The sequence below is a fragment of the Pan troglodytes genome, chromosome 17 (assembly GCF_028858775.2).
Source record: "Pan troglodytes isolate AG18354 chromosome 17, NHGRI_mPanTro3-v2.0_pri, whole genome shotgun sequence".
Taxonomy (NCBI): Eukaryota; Metazoa; Chordata; class Mammalia; order Primates; family Hominidae; genus Pan; species Pan troglodytes.
The window spans coordinates 76,348,634-76,356,900 of NC_072415.2; the positions used below are offsets into that span (position 1 = coordinate 76,348,634).

General features: G+C 36.0%; 1 long non-coding RNA gene across 1 annotated transcript; it reads right to left on the bottom strand.

The window, feature by feature from the left end:
* Window positions 1-1,033: 1,033 nt before the first annotated feature.
* On the bottom strand, window positions 1,034-3,782 carry LOC107969412 (uncharacterized). The gene is made up of 3 exons (XR_001711174.4): window positions 3,701-3,782; window positions 2,649-2,943; window positions 1,034-1,514 (listed from the first exon to the last, which is right to left on the bottom strand). It is a non-coding gene; the product is annotated as an uncharacterized LOC107969412 (long non-coding RNA).
* Window positions 3,783-8,267: the final 4,485 nt, after the last annotated feature.

The window sequence follows — 8,267 nt, forward strand, 5'->3', positions numbered from 1 at the left end:
CCTTGCCACTTTTAAGGCCAATAAAATGTAATAGGTGTGTATTTAATGAGGCACTTTGTGGTGACGGGATTGTGTGTCCCTTTTTATTCTTTCTATACTTTTTCTTTCTAAACAGGCAGACTTGAAGCTGGCACTGGAAAGTCAGCACCCATCTTAGAGAAAGAGGTAACATTCAGGATAGAAGCCACGTGCTAATGATAGTAGAAAACATTTGTTCTAGAATGTCTACCTAAGCTGGACTTTTTTTTTTTTTTAATGGGAAAGATTTGAGTGTCTGTTTAAACCACTTATAGGGGATTTCAATTCTATGTAGCAGAATTTTATTCAAAATTGAGTACCTGTTGTAAGTGCATTGCCAATACACAGTAACAGAATCCAGATTATAGAACTGACTAATTAGACATGAAGATATGTATAATAAGGAAAATAATCCCATAGGCTGTAAATCTGGTGACGATTATTTTGCAGTAAACATTAGGTCACACTGTTGCCTTCAGTATTTTGGAAGGCAGAGCTATGAATCCTGAGGCTGTTATATTATAGGACATTTATGAAAAATTCAGAATGTTAGTGTGCATGGGCTCCTTTTGCTTTTCAGCAAAACCCTATCAGTGAGAAATAAATTGAGACTGGAGCTTTCCAATCTACTAACAGAGTTAGAAGGAGAAGCCACTTTGCCAAGAGAGAAGCTCTCTGTCTATGGCTTACAAAATAAGTTGCCAGGGAGTCTGTAATTTGGAACATTTTCAGCAAAATCCATTTGCTTCTATATCTATATTGAATCAGTTATGACCTGCGGACGTGAAACTGCAGATATAGTGGGAAATAATCCTGGTGCCTTGCCATACAGAAGCACTGAACTTTCTGGCAAAGATGACGAATGTTTCAGATTACCTCAAGGTGGTGACTGCTGCATTAAAAGAAAGGGGAACTGTCAGAGCTTAAAGTCCAGTTAGCACAAGTTTTAAAACTATGACAGAGTAGGCCTTTAGCTACACTGTTGTCATATAAAATGAATCAAAAACAAGGTAGCATCTGCTCAATTTTTTAATAAATTTATACTTATGAAGGTGTAACACTCCAAAGATTAAAAGAATGTCATTAAGTCATTCATGAAGTATATGCAGATACGGCAGAACCGCAGTGTGCTCTAGTGCCTCCTTTTCTTCTTTAGTGATAAACTTCAGTTTTATTCTGTGTAGCAAGGGATACAGCTAAAGAATGTTATTTCTAATTCTTGCGGCAGTCACAGGTGATCAGTTAAATATAAGTCAAAGATGTTGGCTGGGCTTCTGGAAAGACTGTCGAAATAAAACTGACTTGGCTGGTGGTTACTCTCATTTGCTCTTCTCACACTTCCTCTTCTTCCTGCTATGTTGTGATCTTAAATGTTAGAATTCCAGCAGGCAACTTGGACCACACACTAAAGTTAGTGGCACAGAAGTTTAGATGTTGCTATAACTGCTCTGCACGGCCTGACCCTGTGTGCTGGTCCCGTCTTGCTTTGTTTTGTACTAACATAAGAGAAATATAAACATTAACATTCAGTTGGCATATGGTAGCTTTTGCCTCTGCTCTTCCATACATTTTTTCCTGTATGCAGTTCTAACATAATAGCTGAAGTTTCATTATCCATTCCAAACTATAAGCTAAACTTAAATTTCAAAGTAATGAAACCACATTGGTTATAATAAAAATACAGAAGAAATTTGGGTTCATCATGGCCACAGAGACAGAATATCAACCCTAAATACCTTTTTTCTTTATTTCTGTGTTAGAGATATACACCTCTATCTTATTGAAATTATTTACTTTGGTTTTAGATGATATACATCTAATTTTAATATAAAAATAGAGTAAGTATATACAAAGAGGATAAAATAATTTTAAAACCAGACTTGTTCATAGCAACACTTGATGCTATAACATAGCATGTATTAACTTCAAAGACTCTAGAGAAGTGAAATATGGTTTGAAAAGTATATATAAAAGTTTCTTTTTTAAAAATAATCAAGCAATAGAGTCAATTTTAGTCATAAAATAATCTAGGGATTCCGGCACACACAAGTTTTCTTGAACAAAATTTTAGTTAAAAAAATTGATATGTTTAGAGATGGACATGCAATAAAATGATTGGTAGTTACTATTAACTTTAACCATAAAATTGGAAATTATGTAACAAAATAAGTGATCATATAAAGATGAGTTATTCTCTTATTTGAATTTTAAATCAACAATGAATAGAGCTGGGCGCAGTGGCTCACATCTGTAATCCCAGAACTTTGGGAGGCTGAGGTGGCAGAAAAGCTGGAGCCCAGGAGTTGGAGACCAGCCTGGGTAAGATAGTAAGACCTTGTCTCTACAAAAAACAATAATAATAAAATAATCATTGGTGGCATGGCTGTGGTCCTGAGGATGAGGTAAAAGGAACCCTTGAGCCTGGGAAGTCAAAGCTTTAGTGACTGCACTCCAGCCTGGGCCACAGAGTGAGTCCTCATCAAAATAAATAAGTAAGTAAATAAATAAATATAAAAATAAATAAATAAATATAAATAAAATAAAAATTGTTTAAGTATGACCCATACAATATTTGAGGACGTTCTTATACTAAAAAATGTATTTGTTATTTATCTGAAATTCAAATTTACCTGGTTGTCATGAATCTCATCTGACAACCCACATAGGAGTAATATGGGCGAGGGATCTGACAGTGTTTTGGTGTTGACCGAGAGCTCTCTCTAGCAGCTATTCTGGGTTTCTACCAATGCCCTCAGGCTACAGATTTTCTTTCCCTTGTGCCTGTAGATTAAGGTTTCCATTCTGTAGATTAGACACTGGAGATGGGTCTGGGCGATTTTGGCCTTCTTTGATGCTCCCTTTCTCTAGCCAGCACCAGAGAGGATCATTTTCAGGATTTTCTTCCTTCAGCAATACATGGATTTCCTGGAAGGAAAATCATACAAGGGCTTCAGAATTCCTCTATGCTGCAGCCTCCAGGGGCTTCACCCTTTCCATCCATCCCACACCAGGTCTTTGGCAATTAGGTGCAAATTTCCAGGTGAATTTTTTCCCTGGCTTGATGGCATTCTGTAGCATTTTTCCGAGGTAAACAAACAATAAAGTCCTACTTGTCATGAAAGTTCCCTTTACTTTTTTTTTCAATAGTGTTTGGGGTACAGGTGGGTTTTAGTTACATGGATGACTTCTTTAGTGGTGAATTCTGAGATTTTAGTGCACCAATATGTAGTCTTTTATCCCTCAACCCTCGTCCAACTTACCCCCATCTCAGTCCCCAAAGTCCATTATATCACTCTATGTGTGTCCTCATAGCTTAGCTTCCACTTAAAATTGAGAACATACAGAAAGTCTCTTTCTTCAGATTTTAGGATAGTTGTTTGTCCCGTAAACTCAGTTTTCTAATGGGTTCATTTACAGTTTGTTAATTACAGTTTGTTACATTTTGTTATATTACAGTTACTTATATTTATTACATTAGTTTGTTAATTTACAGTTTGTCAGTCTTTTTATTTTTGTAAAAATTGGAGAAATGCTTGTTTTAGCTTTCCACATCCCTGAGCTGAAACTTCACTCGGTCTTTAATTCTCTGCCTATTTATTTTACAGCATACATAATTTTATGTAACCCTTCTTTATGATCGTGTCCCTCTTCATTCTACCACTTTCTTAATTTAACCCCTCACCCCTCCATATGATGACAATATCACTCTTGAGTCTTCAGGGATGAAGTTATGCCTCGTGTACTCAAGAATCAGCCAGGTAGCCAATGGTGTTGGAGATAGTAACCTGACTTCACCTCTACTCTTTATGAGGTAACACTGGTTTATTATTGCTGATGATACATTTGTTCTCTCCCAGCTCTTGTTATAATGTGATATTTCCCATATAACCCCACTATGAATAGAACTATATCCTAAGTATTTCTTCACATTATTTTTCCATTATCTTCAAGAGGTGGAAAAATTGCAGTAAATCGTACCACTCAAGTAGTATGAACAATTTTAGAGAGGTCGACTTTTACTAACACAATTTTAACTAAATAATGAATCTTCAAACACCAAATTACACTGACATTGTCATTTTAGGCTTGATTATCCTAACCTGCTTCACCCGTGTTGTTGACAGCTGTTGTGAAGCCTTGGTTATTGTCTTCTTAGTTTAAATAATTTAAACACGAAATACAAAGCAAAGGAGATGCAGCATGGAGCAATTCACTGCAAAGGAGAAAGAATACTCTGAAGGTTAGATGTAAAAGAGACAGCACACTCTGCGAGGCAATTCAGAGTGGGCTGCTCATGAAGACAGGCAACAAAGACTCACACTAGGGAGACTCTTTTATAGGAGTCTTACATGATTATTCCCAAGCGGATGGGAAGAGGTGTTGCCAGTAGGCATGTTCTGGGTGGTCCTCTGGGTGCACATGCACAGTCATTGTACGTGTTAGTTCACACATTTCATGTCTCATTAGCATCTTAAATCTCTACCCAGGGGTGTGTTTTTTAATATTATAATGAGTAAAGGGTCAGTCTGAGGACAGGTACAATCAAAATGTGCATGCTCTTTAAAGGGGAAATTCCCTACTGGAGATAGCTTTGCTTGAATGAGCTTGACTACAATGCAAATGCTGGGGCTTATTGTGTTAAAGGTGAGGTCTCAAGGTTGCAGGCTCCAGAGGACATGGTTACTTCTTTGACAACCCATCCTGCCTCAATGTGAACTGAACCTTAACTAATTCTGAACTGAATTTTACCTAATTATATGGAATTAAACTTGCCTGGATGACCTTGACTGTGATATCTTAAACAAGAATGTATTCTCTGCCTGAAAATCTTGTTCTATTAGATGCTATGATGGTACCTAAGTGCTCACTCTTACTATGCACTTTATTCAGTAGATGTGACACTTCGTCAGAGATGAGATGGATTTCCTAATAAGGCCCAACATGTGAATGAAATTTGAGGAATTACAAGAAAGCCTATTGTCTCTGACATCCAATTGCATATACGATTTCCATCTGATTACCTACTGATAGGGTTTGGCTCTGTGTCCCCACCCAAATCTCATCTCTAATTGTAATCCCCACATGTTGGGGAGGGACCAGGTGAGAGGGGATTGGATCAAGGGGGCAGGGGCAGGGGGCAATTTCCCCCATGTTGTTTTCATGATAGTCAGGGAGTTCTCATGAGAGCTGATGGTTTGAAAGTATGGTACCTCCTGGTTATTGCACACATTCCCTCCTGCTGCCTTGTGAAGAAAGTGCTTGCTCCCTTTTCACCTTCTTCCATGATTATAAGTTTCCTGAAGCCTCCTGGCCATGCTTCCCCTTAAGCCTGCAGAACTCTGAGTCAATGAAACCTCTTTCCTTTGTAATTACACTGTCTCAGGTAGTATTCTTTTTAGCAGTGTGAGAACAAACTAATACACCTATGTTTAGTTTTGGGTTTGATTTCTTGTTACAATGAAAATGCATTTTTGAAAATGTGAGTTTTGTTAGAAAATTTTCTTTGGAAAATTAAAGTGGAAAACATTTTAATTTGTTATAAATCACTTGGAAATTATTAAAGACCATTGAATAAGTTTTGTTAGGAAATATGGCTGAAATATCATTGCTATGGTTTGAATGTATCCCTCTAAAATTCATGTTGAAATTTAATCTCCATTGTGGTAGTAGTAATACATGGGGCCTCTTGGGAAGTGATTATATCATGAGTGTTCCACCCTCACAAATAGATTAGTCCCTCACGAAAGGGATAGAGAGGATTAGCTTAAACCCTTTTTCCCTTCTTCCTTTGGCCATGTGAGGACAGCCACAAGAAACCATCTTGGAGGCAGAGAGCAGTCCTTGAGAGATAGCAAATCTGCCCTGATCCTGAACTCCTGAGCCTCCAGAACAGTGAGAAATACATTTCTGCTTTTTAAAGATCACCGAGCTTTAGGTATTTTGTTATAGTAACACAAATGGATGAAGACAATCATGAAAGTTAGATGAATAATATTAGAATAATAAAGGATACACTTTTTAAGGAAAAAATAATGAAGATAAATTTTGGCATTTTTACTGGGGTGTAGACCAGACTTATTTGGCCTTAAAATGATTTTGTGGCTCAAAGCTTATAGTAAGGGTTGACCTTTACATTAAGATAGACCTAGATCCAAATTCTACTACAACCTATTTTAGTAACATTTTGACCTATAGCAAATTTATAGCTTATTCAATACTGAATTCTCTAAACTAGAAAATGGAGATAAATGCTATTAATATTTATATTTAGACCAATTATTACATGAGCTAACCAAAATAAAACACTTGGCTCATGACTTGACACTAGATAATTGTTGAATAAATATTAGTGAGAATTTTCATAAACATTATTTTCTTTTATTTTTTACATCTTCATCATTATTATGGCTAGAAAAAGGCATTTGTTTGAAATGTTATTGTAAATATACCCTAGTCCAGGCTTTATAGTATTAGGGTAGAATATGGAATTGGAATTACAGTATTACTGAATTGTGAGCTTTATCAAATTAGGATAAAAGAAAAATTGTTCTAATAATGTGGCCCAGTAAAACACATATAGAATATTAGATATTTAGCAAGTTTTGTTTATCACAAGTATAAATATATAATAAAAAAGCCATTTTATATAGTACTGTGCAATGTATTGCCATAAAACAATAAATATGGCTTTCCTATTTATTTGGAACCCAGTAACTTAATTGTTTTGAAGGAAAAAGACTTCCCACATGAAAGTAATGACCATGTTTTGGTGATTTTTACAACCTTAGGATCATATTTTAACAAAACTATATAGGCTCTTTTCAAAAACAAACCAATTTTACACTAAAAGTGTTCTTTGAAATAATTTTGTTTCTGAAATATTTTCATTTTTGTGCTCTTATTTTAATATTAACTTGATTTGTAAAATTCATCTCAACTCAACAAACATGGAGACAGATTTATAAACATTTATGAATATTATATATTAGTAATGTAGCTTCCTTTAAAAGTAATACGCATAGTAGTTGAAATTACACTGTTATACAAGCAAGTACTATAGGTAGACTAAGGAATTCTGAGAAAAGTGAAAAGAGTATAGGTATGAACACAGAAACAAATGTTTATTAAAGAAGTATACTAAACTGTGAGTGTTTACCAAATTAACATAAGGAAGTTATGCATGTAGGAAATTATGCAAGTATGATAATGTCGAACTAGTTATTTGTTAGCAAATTATGGAGCAATTTATTGAAAGTAAATTATTATTTACTATTGAAAGTAAATTAGCAGGCCTGGCACAGTGGCTTACGCCTGTAATCCCACCAGTTTGGGAGGCAGAAGAGGTCGGATCACTAAAGGCCAGGAGATTGAGACCAACCTGGAGAACATGATAAAACCCCTTCTCTACTAAAAAATACAAAAATTAGCTGGGCCTGGTGGTGCATGCCTATAATCCCAGCTACTCGGGAGGCTGAGGCAGGAGAATGGCTTGAACCTGGGAGGCGGAGGTTGCAGTGAGCCAAGACCATGCGACTGCACTCCGGCCTGGGTGACAGAGCGAGACCATGTCTCAAAGAAAAAAAACAAAAAACCAAAAAAACATAAAAACGGTTAGCAGTATAAACTGAAAATAAAAATAATAGCAAGACCCTCAGGGTAGTTTGTAATAGGACATGATGAAATTAGTTTTAAACGTTGTAAAGATCAAATGCGGAACAGTTATAAAGAGGAAGCCCAAGGTCATGAAAGCCTGTTTGGAGAGTGTCTCAGTGTGGCCTGCTGAGGACAGAAACACTGACCAGCGTGGACCACGCAGCCGCCCTGGGCTTGTTTTCAGGCCTACCTGCTGCCTATGCTTTTAAGCTTTTGGCAAATTATCCTGATTCTATTTCAGAATATACCCATCGTTCATCCTGTGTGTTTTTTAACTCTTCTGACCTCTATATTTTCTTGAGTTCACCTGATTCATATCCTTATTACTAAACCCAGAGGCCTGAGGTTCTTCATTATTTTAACATATATTAAAGATTAAATTACCTCATCAATATATTTCATAAAAAGTAATTTTTAATATGTCTTAAACTTTAACAGCACCTCTACTTTTAAAACAGAAATACACTGGTGGTATTCACAATTATCTATAAAGATTTGCCCTTTTTGAGAATAATGATTTCATCTTCCCTAACGATATACCAACATTCAGGTCATTCTAACTTATTTTGTGACATGAATCTTTTAGATTCAAATAA